Source organism: Cyprinodon tularosa, unplaced genomic scaffold (assembly GCF_016077235.1).
Source record: "Cyprinodon tularosa strain WSP-4 unplaced genomic scaffold, ASM1607723v1 ctg866, whole genome shotgun sequence".
NCBI classification, from domain to species: domain Eukaryota; kingdom Metazoa; phylum Chordata; class Actinopteri; order Cyprinodontiformes; family Cyprinodontidae; genus Cyprinodon; species Cyprinodon tularosa.
In genome coordinates this window covers 265,799-275,404 of record NW_024039636.1, presented here as the reverse complement: position 1 = coordinate 275,404, position 9,606 = coordinate 265,799, and positions in this window count along the sequence as shown.

The window sequence follows — 9,606 nt, the reverse complement described above, 5'->3', positions numbered from 1 at the left end:
AAGAAAAATCTATACAAATGTATACACATGTAATGACAGCAGAGTTCGATGTTTTAGCTAGCATTTCTAGTGAAACGTTCTCTGAACCGTCGTTGCTCTCCTTATCCACCTCCAACTCGTTCCCAATCTCCTACAGAAAGACTTGGCACCTGGTAGCCTAGATCTACATGCTGATCACGTCACTCACTGTAGTGCTTCCAGGCCCGATTTTTTGTCTTCCTTTCGGTTTTCCAAAGTTTTTTTTTTTACTCAGTAACGGATGGGATTTGTAATGTAACCAAATACAATACTTCACTCAAAACGTAATCAAGTAAAATTTAAATTACCAATTTTAAAAACTACTTGAAAAATACAAAATACACAAAAAACCTACTCAATACAGTAACTTGAGTAAATGTATTTCGTTACTTTCCACCTCTGGAAATATTTGATCACAAGTTGAATGAAGCATAAAAATGCATGAACGGATCATGTTCGCAAATGTGTCCCACATGTGGAAGATGAGAATCACATTTGAATAGATTTGAAATTCATTGGAATTTTTGTAACAGTTGTGTGTTGTCGCTATTTCTTTTATACAAATATGTCAAAGCAGACATGACAGCAAATTTTTTACAACTGTAATACACTACCTGCAAAATTTATGGTAAATAAGAGCCAAAAAATTGTGCCAATAAATTCTGGTATATTGTTGTCATTTACAGTAAAAATTATTTGTGTATATTATAACATACTGTTTACAGGTTTTGGCCACATATAAATTACTGTCATGGATTGTTATTTTATATTAGGAACAACCAAGGATGTGTACGCATAAACACTAAGTGGTGTTAGAGCACCTGCCCCTTTCATGCCCAACCTAAAAGTTTTTTTTTTTAAGAGCATAGCTTTAGTTTGAGGCCCATTTCTGGATTTAAAGACTTTTACCAAAACCGCTAACTTTAATATGTTAGCATGACAACACCCCACCATAATTTTAAATGGTTTGAAATGGTTAATTATTTTATAGAGACTAATGGTTCATTAAACTGAGTTCTGCTGTTACCAATCTTATTGTGAAACCAACTTGTAGAGTGTTAAATATAGAGTGAATTTCTACCAAAACATACACAAAAAAGCATGTTGCACACATAAAGCATGTTGTACGCACATAAAGCATGTTTCACACAAACAAATCTTATCACTCGCGAAAAAAATGTTGCACTCAAATAAATCTCGTTGTTCAGAAATAAAACATGTTTCTCAAACTGTCCTTAAATGTTGCACACACAAAATAAATTAGTTTTACAAGCAGGACTTTGACGTTGCACTCAAAATATAATTTAGAAATTGTTCCAGTTCACAAAAAGATCTCTGCTCGCATACAAAAGAGCATCTCCTCGTGTACAAGGTAAGTCTAAACACTCTGCTGCAAGCTTCTGCCAAAAGTCACCCGATAAATGAAGGTTGTCTGTCATGATTTTACTAAACGTTCAGATCCAAATGGAGAAGACCAAACAGGGAGACCAGGGGAAAAGGTTTAACAGGTTTTATTGAAGAAGTGTTGCTCTGAACACTGCTCAACCGAAACTGAAAAGTGAGGGGAAGACACAGCGATTAGTTCAGGCTCAGTGGGAAAATAGATTCGTGAACTTGGAGAAGAGGATTTGGTTGCTGACTCACGTTTCCAGAGAAGTTGTTGAATCTTTGACTCCAGTCTGTATGCTGTAGTTCCAGTTTTTGTCCAGTGTTCGGTAGAGGGCGGAACAGGGTTTACCCAGAATGCGGTTGATAGTCGGTGAACGGAGAAACTGACTGCCACTTAGATTTCCTGGGGTACTTGAAAGGGTCGTAATGGAGATGAATCCCTTTCTCAGAGTGAAGCTCAAACGATCTCTTGGGGAAAGTGGGTCCAAACCTCCTGTTTGTAACCCCAGCTCAGCTTGAAGCTCTGTTAATTCTTCCAGGGAGAGAAGGTCCGAAAAATCGAGTTTGCAGAATGACTTCCTGCAGAGAGGCAAAGACAAAAACAATGTTAAAACTCAGGTTGACAAGAACTCTGTTTGACTCAGCAAAACTCAGCTTGGGTAGAGTACCCAAAACTGGCAAACACCCTGGCGTCGAGGTAGTGGCAATCAGCAGCTTAAGAGCACTTCGTTAACCATCAGCAGGTGTGTGAGTAGGCGGACCAGAACCAGGCGCCTCCTGGTGGAGGAAGGGAGAAAAACACAGAACACAAACACGCAGACAGGAGTCCTGACATTGTCATTCTGACTAACCAACAGTGTGTGGTGCCATCCAATCAAAACAACTGAAACCTGTTGCATTATGTGTGTGCGCAACATGCTTTATGTGAGTGTGCAACCTGCTTTTTTGTATGCAACATTTTGGCAGAAAATTCACTACATAGTTAAACATTTTCAAAGACATTGTTTAGATAGGATATGGCTATTCATTTGAATTGCTACTTATATGATGTTTTAACTTTGCCCCTAATAAACACTGCTAGGACATTGCGGGCTATGCACCACACCCTTTTTTTCTACTTAAGCACCTGCCCCTCAAAAGACTCTGCACACCACCGGAAACAACCATTATTGTATTTTAGTTTACAACTATATCTTGTATGCCCTTCGGGTTCCATGTGTTACATGACAATTAAATTTGCCAGTAAAATTAAGGTTATCTCAATGCATCTACCATATTATCCTGACTAACTGCTATTCTAGAGTATGAGTCTCTGGGAAATTCAAATTCACTATTTTTATATGAACGGTTCAAAGACAAAACAATACCACCTAAGGTCGATGTCATTTCTCACATCAACCATGTCACTCAGGGTGCAGAAAATGTGAACAAAAGCGCATTTTTTGTTGGCATTTTTCTGTCCTTCTCTATTAGCATAAAGTCATAATATCATGAGAATAAAGTCATCAAATTACGAGAATAAAGCTGTAATATTACGAGAATAAAGTTGTAAAATGATGAGTATAAAGTCCTGATATTACGAGAAGGAAGTCGTAATATTATGAGAATAAAGTCGTAATATTACGAATTACTTCTTTATTCTCGTAATTTTATTACTTTATTTAAATTTTCTAAAACCTTAATTTTTACGGCATTATTTGGATAAAATCCTATCTGGCTGGTTAATGAGCTCTGCAAATAAAAATGTACAGGAAATACTTGTTGATAGCATAACCTGTTGTGTTTTGACTGCCTGATCCTGACCTGTCTCTGGATTCCGGAGTTTTGACTTGCCCCTGTTTCGGTTTGTTTCTGTCTGTTCCTGTGCTCGAACTGCTGTTTGGACTCTGCCTGTTTAATGACCTTGGATCTGTCTCTTTACCCCGGCTTGGATTTCCGTTTGGACCTCTGCATCTCTCTGATCTACTGGTCTTGTCAACTTCTCTGGATTCTCCCTCTGGGCTTTTCAGCATCTGCTGGCTTCCGCTTTGCTCTGCCTCACTACTGGAACTCTCTGGGTGGCTCCTTCCACAAGCTGTGGAGAAAACACCCAACAGGTTCCCACTCCTTCCTCTGAACACGCACAGAACCAAGAACCAGGTTAGTGACTCACATGCACATTATTGTTCCCCGTCTGAATTTAGTGGTCACTAACCTGAGTATCTATCTCTACAGAGAATCCAGCAAGCCGGTCCCGACTTACAAGCCATGTGATCCTGAGCAGTCACAGTGTTTCACTTTTAAACAACCAAACCTGTTCTTTCTGCCTGAATTCTGGGTCATATTTTCTGATCCTTGATCCCATCACTCTAAGCACATGGTGAGATTTCTAGTGATATAAAAGCCTAAAATTATTTTTTCCTTATCTTTTAAAATGACTTTCTAAAAAAAAATTATTTTGTCTTTTTGCCCTACTGTACAGCTGTGATGTTGTATTTCAGCATCAGAAGGAAAGGAATGAGAAGCAAACCAGTGTCAATAAGACGACAGATGTAAACCTGCTGAATACAGAATCCAACCTTGGCAGGACATTTTTCGGCATGTTTCAGTATGGCTCCTTGATTGGCTTTTAATTTTTTTAAAAAGGGACCTTAGTCCCTTTTTAAAACATAAAAATGCATAATGATTTAGCCCATAGCAAAACTATTAAATAAATTTTCCAATAGTGCAGTGTATTATGAATTAGGGATGTCCCGTTCCAAAGTTGTGCTTCCTATATGATACCGATATTCCACTGTTGAGTTTTTCCCCAATACTGAGATGGAACTGATACATCAGCACAAATCTACTAGAAACACTAAAAAGTATGAAGTATGTTTGACTTCAGTGAACTCCACAACTAGAGATCCAATAAGAGGTAACCAATGGTTTGTTAAAAATAGTTTGGCAGAAAATGCAGCCATTATTCCAGCTCAATCAGGGTATTAATCCTTATGAGCAGTTCCGCACAATAAAGGAAGCAAATATGTTATTATGCAATTTGAAATTAAATGCATTGGTTTAAAAAAATGTATCTCACCAAACTGAAACTGAAAACATTTGCATAGAGATTAAGTTTGACTAATTTAATTCAGTTCAATTCACTTTACTTTAGTGCCAATTCACAACACATATTGTCTCTGGGCACTTTAGACAAAGTTAATTTAAGTCAGTGATCCAGATTCCATTGTAAAGTTGATTCATTCCTAATGTTATTCCAGGACAATGAAGTCCAATATAGTTTACCACTATAATCAGGCTTACAACTAAGGGATCCCAGCAGACTGCATCAGGCCACCGACTTGCAATCCCGACAGTGGAGAGAAAAAACTCCCTTTTAACGGAAGGAAACCTCAAGCAGAACCAGGCTCAGTGTGAGCGGCTGTCTGCTAAGGCCAACTGGAAGTTTGAAGGACGGAAAACACAGAAGATGTTGACTGAGCTACTGTTGTAAACAGTATATCTACAGAGCTCACTCAGGAGAACCTAAGCCCCTCTACTTATAACTTTTATCAAGCAGGAGAGTTTCAAGTCCGGTCTTAAAATGTAAATAGGGTGTCTGTTGTAAAATTGACTAAACCAAAGATAAGCAGGAGTTGATTGTATAATCCAGATTAACTTTAATGAATAAAAGGGTGAACAATGACATTTGGGCGGAGGACTCTGCGCCCAAATGTCAAATAAAAGGACCCTATTTGTTTGCACAATTCTCACCTTGAGAGCTGTAGTATCTTGGACCAAAATGATAGCTCTTGATGGATATCTAAAAGGTTTATTTGGGCAGGAAAAGGTAAGAGGACACCAATAAAAAGCCTTTTAATTATGATTCTGCAGCAACAACCATGAAACCTCTGAGAATGAGCTGCATTAGCTTTGAAATGAGTCCCACTACGGAGGGCAGCCCAGTGGGTACCCAGGGTTAACTCAGCAATTGACCTAACATACAATTTGTGGCATATTGGAAATGTTACCATGAGGTGTGGAAAGTATGTTTTTGGGTCATTCAAACAAGCATGTGATCTAATTACAGGAACATGAGGAGTTGGGGGCTAATTATTACTGAGACCATCATTTTATCTGTTTGGACTTAAAGAAAGAGAAATAGCTGAAAAATTGATCTTGACAATGTCTGTGGGCAATTTTCCTCCATTTCAGGTCTTTTTATTTATATTGAGTCTCACAGAGGACGTCTTCTATCCCGCTGATGCAAATCTCACTTTGGCGCTCCAGTCTTATATAACACCCTAGCTTGTCTTTTCATCCAGGGCTTTTTTCTGAAATAACGGCTATCCCAGACTGCTTACCTGAGGCGACTCTTGAATTGTCACATCTCTAAATGTCCTCTTTGAAATTCAAACTCTTTCTGTGGGAAGATTACCCATGTTTCACTGCCCTCTCACTTCCGTTTTGTCAGAATGTCTCCTCTTTGCTCTGTGGTACCTTCTTCTGTAATCCCTCAGAATTGTATGATCTCACTGATCCTTCTCTCTGCTTTTCTCTCCTGCTTTTCTCTCCTGTTGTTAAGAAGACGCACCGTTCATTTACCTTTAAAGTCATAGGGAAGTCCTCTTTAAATGTCAAATCATTCTGGCTTAAACATGTATCTAAATGTACCCTTCATCAGATGACATTGTCCCACAAATTAGAAAATTTCTATTTAAATAAAAAATCCTGTCTTAAAATCTGTGGGTTTTTTTACTTTATCTTATGCAGCCAGTTAGTTATACGTCAGTCTGAACACCTAAATTCCACCAATCATATACCAACGGTCTAGCCTGGGTGCCATTCCGAACTTAGTCCCGCCCACAAAGGTTTGAGGTCGGGAAGTTCGGTCTGGCATTGCTCCATAGTAGCGTGAGTATTATCGCCCACTGTCAGGCGATCCAATCAAATTGTCAGGGCGGGCTTTATACGATGATGGACAGATGATCAACAGTAACGTAATCAACCACGTGACCAAAGCGCGCTTGGGTGACAACAACAATGGCTGCCGCTGGAGAGTTGAGGTGAGTAGATTCTGCTATTAGGTCTGTTCTAGAAGATATCGACAGCAAATTAATTTTAAAAGAGGAACAGAGAAACGCGATCAAGGCTCATCTTCTTATTCTAGGCGTGAAACTGCACGCTTTGATTTTTGTTGACAACATCTATGCGTTGCTTAACATACGTCACGCACTCCGTTGCTCTTATTGGTTGTAGGTCTATCCAATTGAGTGCAGAGGCATTTTTTTCCTGGTTCGTTCAAAACACGCCCCATAATCACAGCTCTATGGAGCAGCATCAGACTCATATTCTGCCTAGAATTGAGTCGGACTACGTCGGGCTACCAACGGTCATCTGTCAATAAAATGTTTTCAGTCATAGCATCTTGATTCATATGTCGCAGCTAATAAATGCAACGGTTGAAATAAGAATAATTTCCTTTCCCATTGAGTTCCGTCCCAGTGTTCACAGGGATGGACGTCTGTGTCTTCAGCAGGTGTAGAGCTAACAGAACTGGCAGCTTTGCGAGGCAAGGGCTCAAACATGTACGGCTGGAAGCCTTCTACACCAAACCAAGCTTCTGCCGCCCTGGCATCCTCTTCCACAACATCTTCGTGAGGTATATGAAAAAGTTTATATGATACATTTTTATAAGCCAGTTTTTTTCAGAATTTTGAATCTAATTTGGCAATTTCAGATGCATAAAGCTGTTCAAGTTGATACAATCTTAAGGATCCATTAGTTTTTACACAAATAAAACCAAACTCCATTACAGTATATTCTTTTATGATTTGATTTACTTTATTCTTGACCAAATACCTGCTGTTTTTGACTTTTTGTAAGCCAGCCTAAGACTGGCATGGGGCAATATAATGAAAAGCCTTCTGGATGGGAAGCAAAAAGTGTTTAAAATTTGCAGTGTTTAAACTAAGCAAAAAGTGTTTAAACTGGAAAAAAGTCCAGTGGATTGTTTTTTATTTTTTTTGGAAAGACTATGACCTGGATGACTGAGAATCTTCCCCGGCATAGCTGCTCTGTGCTTCTGTGCGAATGTTGTGTATTAGCTGCCGTGTTGGCAGGAAAGTGGAGCCGTACCCAGTGGAAACTATGGATAAAATTAAAGTGATGTACCAGTTTTACTCTCCAAAAATAAGAAAGCCAGAACAGATAAATAAAAAGCTGTAAAAAGCAACAGATCTTAAACTCTTAGATCTGTAAGGCTGGAGAAAAATGAGTATGCTAAGAATTACAATACTAAGCTGGTTTAGTATGGCACCAGCCCTGGTTCAGAACCAGAACCTGTTTGTGGAAAAACTCTCAAAGGTTCTAGATCTCCTTTTTGAAAGAGTCAACTACCGGACATATATATGATTAAATATCATCTTTAACTCTCTTTCAGCTCAGAAAGCACATTTTCACATATTAGCTTAAAAAAATTGACACTCTGTATCTGGGTAGATTAGCTGCTATATTAGCCTCCCAAGTCACCTACTGTGTAGTCTTCTTTTAGCTTTCTACAGTGCAGGTATTTTTATATTGAAGGGAAACATATTCCACAACATTACAAGTTCATATACGCTCTTTTTATATTATCTGTTTAACTTTAATCTCTAATGGCATCTTGCTTTAACTCGTTGTACTCTAAATAACATACCGGAACCAGAATTTCACTAAATGAGTAATCCCAATGGATAAGTAAGGTTGAGTTTAAGTCTATGATGGGCCACTAATTTTTTTAGGAGAATTAACCAAAGCCTTCCTCGTGTCACTACTGCTGATGGTAGAATATTGTGTTAACCTTTGTTTTAACTGGGCAGGTGCAGCATGGTAAAGGTAGGTGCCTACTGGAGGGGGCGGACTATGAAGCTATCACCGTCCCATGATGGTGAGGGTCATTCTTTTTTCCATGACAGGGAGGGCTTGCTGCTGAGAGTGCAAAACATGAGGAATACTCTGAATCAAAGTAAAAAAAACACTCTGGGTCAGCTTTGGATGAAGGAAAACTATTTAAATGGAGTTGGAAGCTAAAAAGTGTTGATGTAGCCCAATAAAGACCAGAGGTGTGAAAGTCCAGTCCTTAAGGGCAGCTATCCTGCTCCTTTTAGATGTGACTGTGAGTCCAATTATCTGGTCATTAGCAGGATTCTGTAGAACTTGACTTCAACTATAATTCAGCCAATGGAGGCAGGTGTGAAGGAAAGATGCAACTAAAGGTTGCTGGCAACCAGCTCTCCTGGACTGAAGTTTGGCGCCATGGGTTTATTCTATTGAATTCGATGGAGTTAATGCCCTCTAGGGGGCGATGGTCCCCACCAGAGATGGGGACTCCATCCAGCTTAGTCATGTTGCTGATTGGACTCACCTGCTTCAATGGCTGGGCAGAACAAATACATGACATAGAGATAACTTGTTGACTGCAGATCCACCATCTTTGGCCCCCGCTCCGTTTGGCTCTATCATTGGGTTCACTGACCTTGGCCAGCAGCTGATTTGTGTCAGTCTGCCCCAAAGCAGCAGTGGCTACAGTGTAGTTTAGAGATTCCCAGCTAGGGACACTAGAACCCCTAGTGGTCCACCGATGCATTGCAGGGTGTGTGTGAACACCTCTGATATTTTATTTCCCAGATAAAGAAATAAAACAAAACAGGACTGCGTTTTGCTCTGTAAGGGTTTCAGTACTTATTGAATTTACAGGCAACATATTTATGTTATTTTTTATTCTAATTGAAAATAATGAAATGCCTGAGCATTCAATTTTAAATTTAACAAAATAAATATTTTTGATTTTTTTTTAATCAGTTTTATTTTTTATTTTTGGAAAATAATCAACACATCTGACCCAGCGGTACTCATTCTGTTCTAGACATAACCCTCTCCTTTGATCTGGGCTTGGGACCAGCACCAGGAGCACACAGAGCTGCGGACCCTGGAGGCAGGATTATTAGTTTTTTTATGTTTTTATTATTAATACATCTTAACTTGAAGGGTACAATGAATAAAAAAATATTTAGCCTACCCACTTCAAAACACCATGAAACCCCATTTGAAACTCTGGATGAACCCTCTGACTTTGTAGATCAATATCTTGACTATAAGTCCAGCAAATCTGTACTGAATAAGTTGAAGCATGTTTGTTCCACAAAGGTTTTAGTGGGTAGTGTGCTAGGCGGAATGTAATTTTGGCACAATGCCAAAATT